Raw genomic sequence first — 17,013 nt, forward strand, 5'->3', positions numbered from 1 at the left:
AAGTTTGTTGTTTTGCATTTTTTGTTGCTTGTTTCCCATATGAAAGTTTTGGGCTTAGAACTGTTAAATCCATCTATGTTCTTGATATAGAGATTTCATAACTTGCTATGGACTGATTCCTCTTCTATGAGGCTTTAAACATTGTCCTATATGTCTATTTATAAATGAAAAGCTTAGGTTATTTATTAATTGAGGTTTATGTTAGTCATTTGGCCTCTCCTTTCTATTGATCTGTATTGGTTGGATCTTTGAGAGAAAATGTCCCTAATCTTTTGGGTTTTTTCCTTCTTCAAAAAGTATTCAATAGGAAGAGCATAGTTAGTCCATCTGGATGAACTAATGTTGAAATCTATAGCCTATGAAATCTATAGCCTATGTGAACTAATGGGGAAGGTGGAGATTGTGAACTAATGCTGTCTCATATAAGATTTTATGTTGGCTATAATGAACTAGATGGTGTACAAATAATTATTTACTGAAGTCTATCTTAAAATTTATAATTGATTTTGTTAATTTATGCTAAATGATGGTGGTCACTATTATTCAACCTTTGAATTCATCTTCCGACATGGTTGGTATCACATCTTAGGTAATGCAACTAAATTAGAAACTTCAAAAAAAAAAAGTTAATACGCCATTGGTAGTTTCACACTTGGTAATATATAAGTTTGTTTCATGTCCTTAATACTTTAAATTGGATAAACATAATTAGTGAAGTCCAATTCCATAAATTTAGTTGTTTATTCTAGCAGGTAGTTTTCATTGGGGAAGTGCATATGTATAGTTTGATTCAACTTATTTTGTGTTATCTTATTTTATTTTTTGAAATGAGTCGAGATAAGTTGAACATAACATCTAATTTATTGTATTTAATCTTATTTGATCTTTATCTTGATGGTTTAAGATTTTTTTTTTTAGGGTTCTTGCTTGATTTGATATTAGAGTCCTAACTGGTGTAAAACGTGCAAGTTAATTAGTTGCATTATCTGTAGTTGCAGAATATATTACTTCATTTACTTTTTTTTGTTTTAAAATTCTGGTAGATTACATTGTTAGATGGATTATCAATTGAGTAAATGAGTATTTCCATAAAATTTGTAAATGAGTATTTCTACAGTGTATTAATTTGACAAGTAGTTTGTTTTTTACTTATTTGGTTTTATTTTCAACCTCTTCTTAAAATTGACAAATTCCTCATCTGATTTATAAATCCATTTTACCATTTGTGTTCTGTTTTCCTCAATGCTAGATGTAAAATCTCAACGTTAGCATGATTGCTCTACATGATGATCTTTATTTTTGCTATTTGGATCTTGATCCAATGAAGCTTTATAGTCATAGTTACACTGATAGAGCATCATGGTATTTTCCTGCTCTCCCATTGTTGTTGATCATTATCATGATGTAAGTTTGATCTTTCCATCAAACTTGTAACACGTCGTGCAATATATGACAATAGCAGCAAAAGAGGCTGGTCCAATATCTCTTTTTCCTGAAATGTTTTTTCTTTCTTTGATTTAAGCAAAGCATTGCTTAATTTAACAATGTAATCTACCAGAATAATAAGATGGGTGATTCATGCTCATGTGCTCACATTTTGATTTTTTGTAGTGTTTATAGGCAATCTACACGGTCACCTATATCTAGCTTAAGACATTTCCTGTTACTGAACTGAAAATTGCTTGCTTGTTTGATTGGACTCAAGTATATTTGTTCTTATCCAAGTGAACATACTTCCTTTTGCAGGATAGAATACCAACTTCCTAATCTCATTGTAAAATTTTTTATTATTGTTGAAGTAATCAAGTATCTAACTTTATTATTTTCTGTTAATTTTTTTATGGTTTTGGCCTAAAATTGTAGTGTCAACGTGTTCATACACATATTGGAGTGTCGTGGACGAAACGAGTATTTAAGGTAATATGAATAGTCCGAGTTTCATCTAGCAGCTCTTTGCAGAATTAGGTCCTTTCTCATACAGTTTCCTTTTCTTTTATTTGACTACTTCTGGCAAAGATATATCTGTAAGCTTTACCTATTTGTTTAAGTAAATATAACCAAAAATAAAAAGCGGCATCAAAACTATATGCAAAATTGTGGATCAAGTACCCAAAAATATACACAGTTGTCAATCCACGTTCATATAGGCAAATCTCTGAAATATGCTATTTCCTTCTATGTTATTAGTTTCTGACATAAGCATAATAATGAATTTATTACTCTTGTAACATGTCAATTATTAATACATATATTTCAGTATAATTTGATGTCTATATTCTAAGCTATGCATATTAGTGTCCTATTGATTTTGGATCAACAATGACTATTGATCATCATATCAAGTCTTGCCTTCTCTTTTAGAGTCTTTCCTAAATATCCATTTTTTCTTGTAAATGAGATGCATGCAGGTCTTTTGTTGTATCAAATATGCAAAAGCCTTTGTTCAGATCCCTATGTATTAGTAAAACAGAATAGTACTTATAGATGGAAAACAAGGAAATGGAGTTGGGATTCTGATTTCGGCTTGTGGAGGGTTTAACTGTTTGCTAACTTTTGACGATAAGATACAATTAGCCGAAGGTGCTTTTCAATCCTGTAGCTTGGTTTGTCAATCTTATGAATTTTCCCTGCTGGAAATGACCTTCCCCTTGTGATACTACATGTAATTGTTCCTTGCAATTGTAACCTTAGAGGGCATTCATCTAATTAATTTTATTTCAACGAACTTAAAGCTTTAGATAGTTTATATAGGAGTACAGGAACTACCTTAAATGCAGTTAAGATGGCAGTAGTCAGTGTATATATCTCTGAAATTTCTTATGTGGAAACATCTGCTGAATTTCATCACTATGTACATCATCCCCCCCCCCCTCCCAAACACCCAACCAGAAAAGAAAAGGAAATCAGTAAGGTCTTGGTCTCCCAGCAACTCTATACTATCCTATAATATATATGCATGTCATTATTCATTGATCGTATATTTGTTGCTGAGGAATAATATTTTTTTTCTTTGTTATGAAGTAGAATAATTAGTAAAGAATTTGACTGATCATAGCTTTTTGTTGAAGGTTGTTATGACATTCTTTACGTGACACAGGAGTGGCTTCACTTTTCCAGTGGACTCGCATCAAAATAAAAGGCTTCAACCACAAAGCATCTCTTCCTCTCATGGAAGGTTTGTCCTCTTATCATCTTTATTTCTGTTACCTTTTCTAAAAGATGCTTGAGATATGATCTATCCCACAATTGCTGCGTTTCACTTTTTCTGATATGACTTAGTCCTTGATATGTGGAAATTGTGGTGTCCTACATTTGCTAATCACAAAATATCCTTTTTTTTTCTTCACATTTGTTTCGTACTGATTCTGCTTCCTTCCATTCTGAATTCAGTTTGATAGTCAGTAGGATTGAATTGTCAACTTTTGAATATATCACTAAATGAAATGTATCATTATGCTGTTTCCTTCTACTTATTTATTGTAAGCTAACCTGGAAGTTTCACTTTAGCGTCTAATAGACGCTTAACGTTTTGTGGTTTTAATGTTTTCGACTACATGATTAAGCCCATGATTCTTGGTAGCTTGATAGACCAGTAAAAAAAGGGTTCGGGTATTAATGTTCTTTATCATGCCATCTCTCTTTGATTCTCCCCTCCAAGAGAATCAAATAAAAAATTCTCTTAAGAATAACCAGAAGCTTAGATATTCTGATTTTACACGTGTGGTTGAAAAAAAGTTTCTAAAACTCAATAATGTGAGAATAAAGTGGTCAAGGTGCTTTTAGGTGCAAGGATGCTTCTTTTGGAAAGGAGGAATTGTTAGTTTTTGTCACTTAATTACCTGTTGAATTTGATCGTTGTATTGCTGGGAGGTGGAATATGCACCATGAGAGTGACCAGAAGTCTTCCTTCCTCTGAATGTTGTTTACTTGCCTTAGTGATCACTTAACAATATTAGATATTCAAAGGGAAGAAAGGTGAACACATTTCCTGTATACCAACTATTCAATTGCTTTCTTTGCCTATTACTACTATGTATTAATTAGTGATTTGATTATGCTCTATTTTCTTAAGAGAATATAAGCTGCTAGAATGATGCAAAATCACCACAAAACCGTTTGACCTGCTCCATAAATTTCTCATCCTTAAGTCTGGTAGACTGGTACATATATATTTCTCTTAAGCTGAAGCCCTTCCAGTTTATATATTCAAGCAAGAAGTAATGTGTCAACTTACTTCCCAAAAACAAGCTTTGTTGACCTTGATTAACTTCTGTCACTTGATAACTAATCTCTATGTGTGTGTCTCTATGTACAGATAGATATCTACATAGATGAATAGATAGATATAATTATGTTTGTTTCATAAACTATTTCCCCAATTATACGTCTAGATTTTTTTTTTTAAAAATTGTCTCATCTTTTACCCGTATCCAGATTCCTCTGGGGGTTGTTTTAGCGATGCCACCCTTTCACTATCCCGTCAACCTTGCTGTCTCAAACATTGCGCCTGCACTTATTGCTGGAAACTCCCTTGTGCTAAAGCCTCCAATACAGGTACTGATCCTACAGAAAGTTGCAAGTTTTAATTGTTTTTGGCGAAAATTGCAAGGACAATGTTTAACAAGAGAGGGTTGCTCACATGATAGGGTGTTGTGTCTGCACTCCACCTGATTCATTGCTTCCATTTGGCTGGTTTTCCCAAAGGACTTATTAGCTATATCACTGGCAAGGGCTTTTAAATTGGTGATTTCCTGACATTGTACCCAGGGCTAAATTGCATAAGGTAATGGCGTATTCTCTTGGTTAGAATTAATCCCTTGCTTTATATCATATCAAATTGGGTAAAGCATCAATTTTTCTCACTAATACTACTATTGCTTATTTTTTGGTTCTGGCTCGATTCCTTTGGGCATATATCTGATTTTTTTTTCCCTATATTCATGATTATTTACCTAATATTGAAGGAGAGAAGAAGAAACATTTAGGGTTTCGTCGGGCCAAGGATGATGATTGTAGACTGTCGAGGAAGCATTTGCCGAGTGGTCTTATGGATATTCACAAATCTAAGTCAGCTTAGCTTTTTGTTGGCAAGGTAAGAATTGCTTCTTATTCTTTTCTTTTTCTTCAATCCATTTTATTCTATTTGACTCATGTCTCTGTCTTGTGGCTCTGTTTTTGCGTACTCATGTCTCTGCACTGAAACTGCTAAGGTTCATAATACATTAGAGTTGTGATTATTATAGCATATTAGTCATATACTTTTCATCCTTCAGTCATAGCACCCTCTAGCACTAAGGCTTGCTAATTTGTGATTCATGGTATTTCTTAATTCTTTACACCATTCCTTCTTATGTGACCATGTAGTGTCTATCAAGAAGATAGTGATAGAAGTAAGGTTGCATGTAAGACTATTCTTCTTTCCTTAATGTGCGTCTGATGCTCCAATTCTCTCTTATTCTCAGTTAGGTTGCAACAAAATATAATATGCCATATGAGATTTGGTTGATTGAAAGCTTTCTATTTTTAGGCCAGAATCGACAGTAGTAGGAGAATAGGAATGATGTAGAGAGAGATGGCAGTAAATAAATAGAGGAGTGTAGGAATTGGGTGATTCATTCAGAAATCGAGAGTAATCTTCTTACGGTATGGGAGAGTTTCGGGCTTCCAGCCTCTTTAAAGTTGCGAAAACTATCTGTCTACCATTTTAATCAACATTTCAATCTATTGCGTTATCTAATATACTTATGTTCTCCCTATTATTCTTTCTCTTCCTTTTGCTTGTTGAAAGTTGCTATTTTAAACCTGTTCCTGAATATTCACCATTGCTGTGTAAAGCTGTTGTGTTTGTCTTCCCAGTTCATAACATCTTCAATGTCAAGGTACAAACCTCAAGAGGAGCACTTCGCATCACCCACAAACACGATGTCAATGTACAAACCTCAGGTTGCAGCATTGTTGTGGCTGATTTCGTGTATTGGTAGTTCTCTGTTTCTTTGGCTGGTATGTTTTGGGTTTAGGTTAATGTTTTTGTGGCCTTTTAAATTTAGAATAGATCATGTTCTGTATTGCATTTCTTTTCGCGATGGTTGTGATCTTGTGCATGATGGATTCTGAATAAAGCTCGTGAGGGTGCTATAAGAATGTGGACTCCTGGTTTGTGGTTGGGGTTCAAGTGTTAGTGAGGAGTCTTATGATGTTGATCATTTTCTATTTTGAGGGTTGATGTTCTAATTATAGTGCTTCCCAAAAGATCTTATTAATACTTAGGTAAGTTAGGTTGTAATTTAGTTTCTTAATTGCTATATTTCATGATATTCATCCTATGACTTGTGGACTGTGGCATATGTTAGCTAGGCCATTGCTACAAGCCTACAACTATATAAATTTTGAATAAAAGGTTTTAGGCGTGTTTTTTTTACATCCCATAATTGATTTAACGAATAATAGATCAAAAATACTTATATAAGGTTATCCAATATTTTATTATTATCATCATCAGTGGTAGTAGTCTTTGTCTTAGAAGTAATTTGCTTCATTTGAACGGTCCAAATTAGATGGATAGAATAATTTTTCTTTTGAATGAACACTTCTTTCCTTGCTCTAAATTATTCTATCAACTTATAAGGTGTAACTTTCCATTGTCATTATGACTTTCTTTTGACTATTGTTTTATGTTGAAATCTCTCCCATATTTTGCTTTCTGAACTCATGTTAAAAAATCAGATGCCTGAATTGATTGTATTATTTCTGTTGGTATTTTAATTTCATGCTGACTACTGTGCCAAGCTATCTTCACTTCACTTTGATACTAAATGAAACTGATTTTTTCTGTTTAAAACTGGTTTTTGTTGATCAATGCTAAATTTGCTGATTGAAACTGAAATTTTACTAATTAACACTGATTTATACATTCCTTAGAAGCTTTACCCTTACAAGTGAGATAAGAGAGAGCGAAGGGAGAATTAAGTCGAAATATCGGTTTGATAACCGATCTTTCTACTGAATTGCCTGATTAAACTGTTTATGATTTTTTCTGTTTTTTTCCTTTTTAGTTGTTTTGGGGTTTCCCATAATGCTCGATCCTCTTAATCCTTTTAATTTGCAAAGAATAGTGCCTAAGATTGCCACAACCTAAATTAATTATTGTACTTTGTCCGATTTATGATCAAATCTATCAATGTGGCATGGTAAACATTAAATCATGGTAGAAAGTGATTAGTCTTTCTCTATTTTATTAAACTAAAATAGTTAAGGTTTTGCAGGGCTTTTAGTTTTGGGTTTAAAATAATTTAGAAGCTATATTTTACAATTTCAACAATATTTCTTGAGGCTCTAAATGATGGGTTGTTCACTTTATAACCCTATCTTTGCTTCATTTTTTACTATTGATTACGCTTTACTTATAAAAGCTATTAAATCACCTTGGTCGTTAATTACTCAAAATACTAGGTTTAGTTACATAAGTTAGGCTTTTATCACCTTGGTTGTTAATTACTCAATAATTAGTATCTTCTGTGTTCCTGAATCTAGGGCTTTAATCATCTGATTTTGGTAGTTTGACTGGATTTAAAGTAGCTTTTAGATATTTTGATGCTATTAATGTTTGATTTTGGTGTTGTTGTAATGGTTATCGTTATCCATGTAATCTACAGTTATGTCATGTTCCTCGGTGACATTGTATTGGGCAGGGGGAGAGTGCAGTGCAGCAGGGGGAGGGCTGGCAGGGGATGGGGTCACCAGATGTTGCCTTGGCTCTACAGTCACTATCACTTGAGCTGCTACTTATGCTGCTGATGCTACTACAATTGGTTGCTACTGTTTAAACCATGCTGCGTGCTGATCCCATCAGATTCAGACCATGTATCATCCATGTCTGTCTCAAAGCCCCAGCTGCAAGTAAAATAATTTGAGAGATGAAGGATAACCACATTTTTCTAAAGCAACTATCTATATAAAAGAGAAACATGCAGAGAGCATAAAGAGTGTCGCAGGCATCCATACCATAATATAAATTTAGATTGTTGTGTAGAAAGGCTTAAGTGTAATTATGCGCTAAATTTCCTTGCAAAGTTATCTCAAATAAAATGCTTGGGTAAAACTTCTATGTTTAGTGGTAACCACAAGTTCATTTTTTTAAGAGGTAACTATGGTCGAAATGGTTTTATAAATCTTTCAAGGAGTGTATATTCATGGACTTACATTTGTCCCTTCGCTCTCTCTTATCTCACTTTTAAGGATTGGCTGGAGATTAAAGAAAAGGTGATCCATAAATGCGATTTGTTATAGAATTAGCTCACTTTCTGGCCTTATACTTTCATTTGTAACCTGATTATTTGGAAACTAGGTTTTAGGCCCGTGCATAATGCACGGGAACTATCTAGTATAATAACAATGTTTATATATCAGCTATAATGAAAACATGTAAATGATTCTTACGTTAACTTGATAAAAAAAAAACTTTGTGTTTAAGAGATATACACCTTTATATTAATTATAAAGTTGTTTAACATATACATGATACTCATATGTTTTGGAAGACTTTTTTTTAATGCAAAACGAAATTTATTAAGAAGTTACTTCCTCCGTTCTATTTCTATAATATTGCAAAATGAGATTTTTACACTATCCATTCACCATCATAACCTTTCACTATTTATTACGATTTTTATGTAAGGAAAAATAAGGACCATATGGGGTATAAATACCTTATTCCCCGTTGCTACCTGAAATTACCACAATTTCGATGATATATTGTATCATACCTTATTCCCCATTCCATCTGACATAATGAGTATCATTACGGGGTTTCCCACTTTACTTTTTTTACCTAAATACCTTATTCCCCGTTGCTACTTGAAATAATCCTTACTCATTAGCTTCTTCCTAAAAACAATTTTAAAATATATTAAGCCACCACAATTTTTAATTAATATTAAGAATAATTTAGAAAATGATAATTTTGTATAGTAAACAATTATAAATACAAAGTACTTGTATAATGTATGTGTGTTTTATAAGTTCTCCATATGATTTACATTTCAATATTATCTTTTACATCAAAGAAAAAAAAAAGCTGTCAAAACAAAGTGCATAGACAAATTAACAACTTTTCTAATTCGATAACTTCTAATCTATCAACAACAATTTTACTCTCTTATAGACCAACTAAAAGTGAATACTTATAAATCCCTCTTTTGATATATAATTAACTCATTTTGTTGATTCACCTCTCAATTAGTGTAGTAAAAAGGACTAATTGACTGTAGCAAAAAGGACTAATTGATAACACAATTGCTAACACATGCTGTATCATTGTTTATTTTTCGAAAAAAGATTCAAAACACAACCTAAAGGAATTATAGGTATGATGATGCACAAACTAAATGTAAATCAATAGTTGCATTTGTCTGCCTCATATTTGTAGTTAGGATTTTTTAATATGCCTAGTTAATTCCGTCCATCTTCTTTTTGCTATCATTTCATGAGCCTTTTCCCCATTTGTCTTCTCTTCTTCCCTCTCCTCAAGCCCTCAGCTCAGTTGAAGTAAAATCTCGTTTGAAGTAAAAACTTCTCATCATCTCCCCAAAAAAATTCTCTAATATCTAACCCTCTTTTTTGTGGTGAAATTTTCTATCATCTCTCCAAATATTAACAAAAATATTTCTATGACATGAAGAAAATCAGTTACTTTCGGTTTGAATGTCTTGATAGAAATACAAAGAAAAACGAGTTATTGAGTCTTGACTATTAAGTTCATTCTAAAAGATTAAAAGGTAAGCTTTGATCACAGGTTTCCAATGCATTTTAGGTTTCTAATCTAAAACTTATATTTCAATCACTAATCCTATTTGCATGTGTAATTGTGTATATATCCAATGGATATTCAGGTGCCAAAATTTTGATTCTCATAGGTCATTTGATCAATGTTTTTCCTTGACTATATCGCCATAAATACCTACAAATTTGTCTAATTTCATCATATAATAAGAATAGTTGGTCTTAATAGGAACAGAGTGGTAGTTTGTTTTGTTGCATTTATTCTAAGATGCATGTTGATATAAATTAAGCATATGATGAATCATGGAGTTTTTTTCATGGCCTTTTCTACAAAACGGGCCTAAAAATACCTCTAGTATGTTTCTTAAGAAATTACAAATAAGAGATTATATGATTGTATTCATTAATAAGAAATAAGAAAAAAAAAACTAAATTGTAAATTTAGATTTTTAATTGATCTGAAATATCTTCAAGACAACTACTATGTAAAGAATTCATTATGCAATTAACTTGCCAACCGGTTTATAATACAGATAGAAATATATGGTGCTGAAATTAGGGGATAGTTATTATTAGAAACAATTGATTTACAAATCAGCATAGATTATTATTTTTAACTTTTAAGAATGTGTGAGATGTATATCAATATTCAGTTTGCTATAATTACGGATTAGCTTGTAGAAGTCAATGATTTATTTCCTTAAATTTCATTGCAATATATATGGTTGCCCTACATAATTCAATCACCACGATTTGCTATTTTGTCACTTCAATCAATGACACGTGGCAAGTAAATGAGAGGGGTTGAAAAACCTTGGAGCACTAAGAGGCTTGAGAGAATAAGAGGCTGCCACGTAAGCTAATTTTTTCTTGTTTTAATATTATATATGATTATTGTTAGTTGTAAGTCTAATCATCTTTCAATTATCTCACTTTCTGGCCTCAAGTATTGAACATCACTATATTTTTCAATTATTTAAATTCTTGCTAATTATGAACACCTTGTGATTAGGGTGATACTTCTGTTTTTTATTTCCCTTGACGACATAAACACTATTTAATACGAGTCTTGATGGACATGCTGGCTGTTGCATCTTAGGTGCGATGAAGTCGTACTATATAAATACTTTCTATTTTGTTATAGTCTAATTATATAGGTTCGTTTAAATCTTATTATAGACTTAACTTATGAGTGATACTTTTTTTTTTTTTTTCCCTTGATGTCAGAAATAGGGTCATGTACTGGAAGCTTATATTAATTTTGTGAGAGTAGGTTGAAGCTCCATTTCAAAAGCACTTTAGAAACAAGTGAAATAATTACAACTAAGTAATAAGTACTAGTTTAGAGAACTCTCTACAATTGTTACATTTAATCTTTAAATTGCATTTCAAACAACCACCAATTAATTGTGGATGTACACCTTACTTTTGTGCTTTACCCCATGCACTCAAAACAGCAAGTACCCATGGATTTGTAATAATTACTTTACAATCATCTTGCTAATTGAAACAAACGTAATTCGAATATCACAAGTACGCTATTCTGGAGTGTTGCGTGCGTAGGCACGCGGTTAGAATATTATGCTCACATCCTTGTTTCTATGTACAACTACCCACTGTTAGCATCAACTTCTAAAAACAGGGTGCTGCAATGGAATATACTTTATGTCTTGCGGGAATAAATTGTAGATACGCTTTAAAAACACTCCAAAGGCACGTGCAAAAGCTTCAAGTTACCAACAAGTTTTGAATCAAAGTTGTTAACTTAACTATTAGAATTGCACTTGAAATAAACTTATTTATGTATTTTCTTTTGCAAATAAAAGTTATCAGGAAAAAAATCGTGTTTGCACATCGTTATTAATTGATTTGCCTAATGCACTTAATACACCTTCTGTATGTACCGCCTTTTGGGAATACGCGCTAAACAAATATTTTACTACTCAATAATAACAAACTACAAATATTACAATTATATTATTTTGTAAGAGAATTTGTAAAAATTCAAAAAATCATAAAAGACGAGAGAGAAGGAAGGAAAGGAAAAGGAAAAGAGAGGTGGATAATGTTATATTTGACGTTATAACAAAATAACAACCAAGAAAGAAGGGAGGACAAAGAGAGAAGAGCACTTTCAAAGATCTTTTATAGTCGCAAAAACACATATCAGAAGAAGGATAGAGATCGAGAAACAAACAAATAGGAAGAAGGATAAAGATCAAGAGGTAGAAAAGTAGGTTTGGGACTCTGATAGTTTATGTATGCATCACACGCGCGCGCGCACACACACACACCACTAACAATATCTAATATAGTATAAAGCATCAAATATCTTTTTTTTTTAGAGAAAAAACATCAAATATCTTAGCATATAGCTTGACATTCAATATACTAATTATATTTAACTTAATTAGAATATTACAAATACAACATTCTTGGATCATTGCTGCCTATGAACAATGTGAAGTGCTTTTCAAAATGCCAGTCGAGCATGTTAGCAATTTACCAACTAATGTAAGCATTCTTGCACTCAACACTTTTTCTTACTTTGCACATATGCTCATGGTTGATTTAAATGTACATTGATATAATTCCTTTACTATTTGCATCCTCTTGCTAGGCCTTTACCAACATCTTTTGTGAACTAATGGCAACAAGGTACTTGAGCCAAATCACAGCAATTGCATCAATTTCCAGAAATAGGGTGTTGCAGTAGGGGAGCCTACTATCTACATGAATAGATTATAACTCCATTTCAAAAACACTTCAAAGGCACGCGAGAAACCTACAAGTTAAAAACAAGTTCTAAATCAAAGTTGTTACCTTAGCTATTGGAATTGCACTTTAAATAAACTTAATTATGTATTATCTTTTCAAATGAAATTAACGAGTAAATAAATCGTGTTTGCACATTGTACTTCATTGGTTTGCCTGATGCAACTAATACAACGTGTGCACTAAGTGTCTGTTTGGAATACGTGCTAAATACATATTTCACCACTTAAGGCTAACGGACTACAAATATCACAATTATACTATTTTGGGGAGCCGTGCGTGTAGGCGCGCGGAGCAACAACTAGTATAAATAAATGTGGCAACATTTATGATAATTTTTATCTTAAATTATGTTCCCCGAACTGCCCAACACTAAATTGTACATTTCTATTTAAGTTATGTTATCGTCAACCGAGTTTTATTGAAGTGAACTTATTTTCACTTAATTATACTCATTTTCTTAAATTGAGTTGAACTGAATTTTTGTTAAAAATTTATTCAAATATTGAAAATGAGAATACTGAATTGAGCTTATATCCATTGAAATTTATTAAAAAAAGGTTGAGGATAACAGGGCTTATTCATCAAATTGAAGCTAAGACCCTGTCCAGCTCAACTTATTTTGATAAGTTCAGTTAAATAAAAATAAAGTTCAAATGAAAAAAAAATGAGTTCAGTCAAGTAAAAATAAGTTAATTCAACATTAATAATTTTTTTACGGGCAATATTATTTTTTGTTAAGGTTTTAACAAAATTAAATTCAGCTAAAATTATGTTCAGATATGTAAAAATATTTTTAGAAAAATGAAAATAAGTTCTAATCAGCAAAAAATCGATTGACGAGAACAAGGCCTAAATAAAGAATAGAAAACAACAAATAGGGCCATAATAAAGCTCCTCTTTTATTTCTTACATTGCATAAATTGGTATGAAAAATAAAGAGTACCCGGTAAAAATTTGTTTGAAAGAAAAGGATAGAAATTGACAAACGACCAAAAATTTGGGGGAAAAAAGTACATATGCACCTCGCATGTCGGCCAAATCAAGAACAAAAATGAGAAATTTTATTTGGTAAACTTATACTTTTTCCTTTTTTACGTGGTAAACAATCTTATTTTTTTAACATATGGTAAGTACTAAGTACCAGTTCCTTGTTTGTTTATTTATGTGAGATTAGTTGTAAACTTCTACTAGTATTTGCCGTTAGACATTAGTTTTAAGTTTATTTGCTAACCTAATGTTGATTCCCATCACTTAGGGTGCGTTCTCCTCAATTTAAAAAATTAAGTTTCAGGTCCAATAAGTTCTAATAAGTTCAGATAAGTTGCAATAAGGTCCAATCAGGACAATAAGTTCCAATCAGATCTAATAAGGTCCAATAAGTTCCAATCAGGTGCAATAAGTTCCAATCAGGTCTAATAAGTTTCAATAAGTTTCGATCAGGTCTAATCAGGTCCAATAAGGTCCAAATAGTCAATGTTCAATATACATTTGTATTATTGTCCATTATTTTATTATTCATAATTTCATATTACTATTAGTTGATTATGTTATTATTAGAATTTTAATTAAAGTACCACAATAATTATATAGTATTATACTTGCATTACCCTCCTTTATAATAATGCATGATATGTAATTGGGTACAAGTTGAAACATCCCGTCCAAAACCAAGAGGTACATAGTATTAAGATAAGGTAATAGCTATAGATAATGGCAGCGGAAATTCAAAGAGACGGAGATGCCACTCTAAGGAGTAGAACAAAAACTAACATAGAATAACCATCATAGGAAAAGTCAACTCCAGTACATATAATCAAAAGGGAAAATGAGGTCCCATACCCTCATCTCCAATAAGTCTCAAGAGTCATACAACCACCCAAGTAAACCTCAAAATCATAGAGTAAACAAAACTATGACAACTGAAATCCATGGTTCCAATACATAAGTCAAAACTAGAATTAGCTACTTAACCAACTAAGTATCTAATCCTGAGTCCAGATTGAAATACTCATCCACTAGGACAAGCTCCCTTTCTTTGCTCACACGGGGAACACACATCCCCCAAGCCAGTCTAGAACCACTCTAAACAGCGTCACCATCTGCACAAAGATATAACAATTTCCACAATCAGTGGGGAGTAACTAGCAGTTCTCCCAGCTCAAATAGAAATAGATAAGAGCTTAAAATAATTAGAAATAACATCAGAAATCATAATACCAAAATACCAACTCGCTATAAGATACCAACGACAACCATGTAACAGATGCGGTCAAAGTTGCAAACAAATGCAACAAATGCGGTACACAAGCTCAAACATAACAGACCATACCGCCTGTGAGTAGACTCATTGGACCATGCCGCCCAAGCCTACGTTGCATATTCGAGGAACCATAACGCCCTTTTCGAATAGCTATAATCTACGGATCATACCACCCGTAGTAACCAATGGACCATACCGCCCACGGTTTAGTAACCAAAGCATAGGACCATACCGCCCTTAGGTTAGCGAGCATAAATTTCTAGGACCATACCGCCCTTAGAATAACCAAACGCAAACTCCTTGAACCATACCGTTCATAGGATTTCCTAATGAAGACCACTAGAACCATACCGTTCCTAGAGTTACTCTATCAGCAACGTGCTATCACACAAGACAAGCACACATCAATCAAATCCAACCATCAACAAGAACAAGTTATGAGCATAACTCAACCAATCTTACCGTCAAGGTTCCAACATGAGTCTGCATAGCCAACACAAACAACCGGCACGTTACAAGACTCAAAACTAAGAGTTACCCATCACACGAGGACACATACCCTTAACGTAATACTTAAACCACCCAAAAACTACTCAAACATCCTTAGCATACTTACCTAAGACCAACCAAGCCAAAACACACAAGCTGTAAACCAAAAACAGAAATAAAGACACCACATCACGACCCAGGGGCAGACCACCCGTCGCGAGGTGCGACGAGGCTCGCGGGTCGCGACTGGCAGCGTCGCGAGTCGCGACGAGGCTCGCGAGTCGCGAGCAGCCTTCTGCCGTGGCTTGCGAGTTCGTTCGCTCGCCCACGCAAGCTCCTCCAAGGCTCGCTCCAGCCATCCTCGCCTACTCCAGCCTCCCTTACACCCACACTTACCCCAAACACCCTCGCATCGTCCATGACTCACCAACAACAACAACCATCACAAACTCCATCAACAACAACGACAATACAAACTACAACCAACCTCAACACCAACAACAACGACAATGACAACAACAACCAACCCCCAACACCAACAACAACGTAATCACAACAACAACCAACCCCAAAAACCAATCAACAACGATAATAACAACAACAACAATCTCTAACACCAACCATAACGACCTTAACAACAACAACAATCTCCAACACCAACAACAACGACAATAACAAATCATCAACAAAACAACAACAATAACAACATGGAACTTTAACCATACAATCTTCTAAGTTCTTCCTAACATGATACTACATTCTCTAACGCATTTCAAACAACCTAAGTTCAATATCTATACTCTACCGAACTAGAAAAACGCTAGTTACCTTTTCCTTGAATGTTGAAAACTCTTATTTTGTACTGCTCTGTTCCGACTATGATTCATGGTGATCAAAAGCTCGGAATCCAAATCGCGCCGATCAAAGTAAAGAACAAGATGTCATAAAGGTTCTTTCCATATTTGAAGACTATCCAACGGTTAGATCTCCGGCTATGGTTATTTTCGTAAAGGTGCGACAGGGAACAAAACCGGATGACTCGTCTGATTGCAACAAAAACTGCAGTCGCTTCTTCCCCTTTCTTCAAAAACAAACCATACGACGAGCAAGATATTTCCGAGTAGATAGATTTTGACTACTCACACGCTCAATTCGGATAAGAAACGAAGGAGATATGATGCAAATAAAATGGGTGTGCAGAAAAGGACGAAAACCGAGAAGAGAGAAGAACTCTTTCTCTTCCTTTCTAATGGTTGGACGAGAATGAGGTGTGAAATGGAGTCACAAAGACCAAGGGTTGCTGATTTTATTTTCAGAAAAAAAAATGAAGGTGAAAGGGTGATGATTAAAAGGGCAATAAGAAGGGTAGACGAAGAGATGACCTTTGGTTATCGCAACGTTACAAGAGGAACTTAAAAAACTGTCCAAACTCTTCGTATAACAAGACTAAAAAATCAGAATTTTCGGACCCCCCTAACATATAACATAATGTACATAGGCTAACACTAGTACAATGTACATTTTCCGGCACTAAGTAAAACGTTCAAAAATAAAATGTATAAGTATATGTTTTTCCAAACTAAAAATTATTATTACCAACGTAATATAAATATACACGTATTATACTATCACATTATACACTCGACACACGCAAAAGTACTACATTGTCCGTTTCATAAGAACAATGAAGACAACCATATAATACGATT

At 33.4% G+C, this 17,013-nt stretch overlaps 1 long non-coding RNA gene across 6 annotated transcripts; it reads left to right on the forward strand.

Moving 5' to 3' along the window:
• The first annotated feature begins 1,021 nt into the window (after nucleotides 1-1,021).
• Nucleotides 1,022-8,194, forward strand: LOC104892606 (uncharacterized). Of its 6 annotated transcripts, none has more exons than XR_007274591.2 (7): nucleotides 1,022-1,917; nucleotides 3,069-3,175; nucleotides 4,435-4,554; nucleotides 4,705-4,783; nucleotides 4,965-5,092; nucleotides 5,880-6,000; nucleotides 7,689-8,194. It is a non-coding gene; the product is annotated as an uncharacterized LOC104892606 (long non-coding RNA). The 6 variants fall into 6 exon arrangements; XR_007274589.2 differs by having other exon boundaries at nucleotides 1,058-1,917; nucleotides 5,857-6,000; nucleotides 7,653-8,194; XR_789954.4 differs by having other exon boundaries at nucleotides 1,058-1,917; nucleotides 5,857-6,000.
• Nucleotides 8,195-17,013: the final 8,819 nt, after the last annotated feature.

The sequence above is a fragment of the Beta vulgaris genome, chromosome 5, assembly GCF_026745355.1.
Source record: "Beta vulgaris subsp. vulgaris cultivar EL10 chromosome 5, EL10.2, whole genome shotgun sequence".
Classification (NCBI taxonomy): domain Eukaryota; kingdom Viridiplantae; phylum Streptophyta; class Magnoliopsida; order Caryophyllales; family Amaranthaceae; genus Beta; species Beta vulgaris.